We start from the raw sequence: 3,540 nt of genomic DNA on the forward strand, positions 1-3,540 counted from the left end.
ATACGAAACGTAAAGAATGACAGAGAGAGAGAGAGAGAGAAAGAGAGAGAGAGAGAGAGAGAGAGAGAGATTCTTATTCGAGCGAACTTTCATTCAAATTCTTATGCAAAAGGGAAATGATAAAACTGGAAGCATGGAGACATCGGAATTACTTTTTTTTCTCTCGTCGAAAAGGAAGGTTGAAAGAGAAAGAAAGAAAGAAAGAAAGAAAGAAAGAAAGAAAGATAGGGGAAAGGAAATAGAACAAAGGGATGGTTCTCATGACGGTTGAAACGTGGGTGATGGTAGATAGAAGTGGGAAGGGTAGCGGGTAGTAAGAAAGAGTGAATGAGAGAGAGAGAGAGAGAGAGAGAGAGAGAGAGAAGATTGAAGGGGAGGATTGCGGAGGATTGAGAAGTTGGAAGAAAAGTATGAAGAGGCGTCGAAGGACCATGAGGAATTCTTTTCGAATCGGAATACGAGTTATCGAACTTTGTCCCACGATTCTCGATGTTTGCGAATAGGCTTTCTTTTTGCAATATCGAGAACAAGTATTCTTTGTTGAGTTAAAGAATTTTTCTCAATGATTGAGTCAAACTTGTTTGATTAATTTTTAATATTAAAAAATTGTCGTCGGTTAAGTGCATTAATTCGTGGATGTAATTGAATTAAATTTATTATGATCATTAGAATCGACGTTGTAAAATATTTCTTATGATCCTTTCGAGAGGAATTATTATTCGATTAAAGATTATTACGAGAAAGGATTGAGAGATTGATCCTTTGCGCGCTACGATTGATTGAATTTTTTTCTTTGTTTATTTTCTTTTTTCTTTTTTTTTTTTTGTATCTATATCATGTCTAATAGATATGGGATATTCACTTCAAAAAATTACAAAAGATTCGTACTATATATCATATATATGCATATATATATATATATATTTTTTTTTTTCGTTTTTCTTTTTTTAATAAAATTCTATTTTACAAGACAAATACTTTCATCTTACGTCCGATAAATTTTCTTTTTCCTTTCCTTTTCTTTTTTTTTTCTTTTTTTTTTTTTCTTCTTTTTTTACTATCATTTATTCAATTTAGAGAGGGACATTTACTTAACCCTTATAGAGAGATACGTAACGTTTGAGACGCGCTAGACCAGCAGATCCATAGGAACCGTCCCTAGCGCAAATTCTGACACCAACAGTGAGATCTATGAGCTTTCCTATCTGGCAGTTACTTGGCTCATAAATTCTTGAGAAATGGGAGGGGATAAGAGAGAAGGAGGAGAATGTGTTGGGGGTTGGTGGTAAGGGGTGGATAGGGATAGGTAACGGCGTTGGGTGAACTGATGTGGGTATATATCGTATAGATACGAGACTAGAGCTTTCATAGTCCCAAACCTCTATCCACCAAGCAAACCCCTTTAGCTCTACTTCGCGTTAACGTACGCTACCACCTTTAACCAGAATCCTGAGAGTCTCTTACGTGAAAGCATTCCTTAGAGAGAGAAAGAGAGAGATAGAGATAGATAGAGATAGATAAAGATAGAGATAGAGATAGAGATGGAGATAGAGATAAAGATAGAGAGAAGCTTCCATGCTTTGTGAATCCTTCTAGGAGCTATATTAAACGTTTTGCTCATGACACCTTGTGATAATAATTGTTCATACATTTTCAGTGATATCTTAGCTTAGCATCAGTTAATTATCATCGTTTTATCCTTGATATATAATTATACAAATCTCAATATTATAGCTTTAATATTATTGTTATTTATTATTATTTATTGTTTATTATCGTTGTTTTGTTGGATCTTATTTTAGATTTGTGTAAGAGATTAGCAATAAAAAAAGAAAAGGAAAAAAAAATAAAAAAAAGAGAGAAAAAAAGAAATCACGTTTATCTTCATCAAGCATTTTGTTTTTCATACTTTTATGACTGTTATTAGATTATAATAACAAATTGTAGATATTACGTGGGGATTAAACGCTAAATGGAAAATTACTGATTTTTCTTAAGCTTTCATGTAATATGGATTTTAGATGTAATTGAGTAACGTTGAAAGGCATTGATAAATGTTGCATAATGATGCATAATTCCGTTGCTTGATAATACGATCGAAATTATCTCAATTTTGTTTTGTTGTTGTCATAATTATTTGATTTCCTCAGCTAATTAGATTTATCATATAAAATTCTCTTGTTATTATTATTATTATTATTATTATTATTATTATTATTATTACTATTACTATTATTATTATTATTATTAGATATACTGGTATATTTGATTTGTGAGAGAAACGAAGATACATCAAGTTTCCGCATAGTTTAACTTGGAACATCTCGTCTGTGACCTTTACTCTACATTTTCTCTCTCTCTCTCTCTCTCTCTTTATCTCTATCTCTATCTATCTATCTATCTATCTATCTATCTATCTATCTATCTATCTATCTATCTCTGTATCTGTTTCCATCTCCGTCTTTTCTCTTTCCATTCTTTTCTTTTCTCCTCAGAAATGTAGAAATTTTTTTTTCTTGGATTAGCAGCACATATATACATACATATATATATATATATATACATACATACATACAGTTATTTACTTACTTATGTTTTTCCCATCGCATTCTCGATTTTCTTGGCCAATAGAGTCGAGCTAGCTGACGGATCTCGCAAGCTCGTAATTTCCATGCTTTTCTGGCGTATTACCAACATTCAACGAGTACTTCTCCGTTCTCCGAGAGATAACACAAAGTGGGTGGCGTGTTATGAGGATAAAAGAGAAGGACAGACAAGCAGGACTGACGAACAGACAAACAGACTGACGGACAGGCAGACAGACTATCAGAGAGACATAAAGACAGACAGACAGAAAAAGAGAGAGAGAGAGAGAGAGGGAAAAAGATACATAAAAGGGGTATATAAAAGGGATATATAAAAGAACAAACAATTGGATAGCAATTACACGAGGAAAATATGAAGAAATTTGACATTAGTCAAAAGAATACCGCAGAATGGTAATGGAGTGGGTTATATACTGCAGAACCATATAAATTTGCTTATAGCAAATCAATTACGAAAAATAAGAATATTTGATTTTTGTCTTGTATCGTACGATATTCATCATAATATATTGTTTGTATACATACGTATATTTCTCTCTCTTTCTCTTATCATTAAATACATTTGATCATGATATTGTATGGTTATATAAACGTTGTTCGAATTTTAATTAACGTATCTTCGGATTTTAATTATCGTCGCGTTAACTATGTGCATACATAGGAATCGATCGATGATCATTTAAAGCCAAGAAGTTATGAGATTCGTGTGATAATAAAAAGTCACTCGGCCGTTAACTAACTAAATATATTCACACCGTAAAACGTTTTTCCTCTTTTCTTCTTTTTCATTTTTTCGTTCTTTTCTTTTCTTTTTTTTTCTCTTATTCTTCTCTCTTTCCCTCTTTCTTGTTATTTTTTTTTTCTTTTTCGATTTTTTCCCTCCTTTGCGTTCTTTTTTCGTACGCTTTATGTTCAATGAATTTTTTGCTTTTTT

The sequence above is a fragment of the Vespa mandarinia genome, chromosome 1 (assembly GCF_050613455.1).
Source record: "Vespa mandarinia isolate Hongniang chromosome 1, ASM5061345v1, whole genome shotgun sequence".
Taxonomy (NCBI): Eukaryota; Metazoa; Arthropoda; class Insecta; order Hymenoptera; family Vespidae; genus Vespa; species Vespa mandarinia.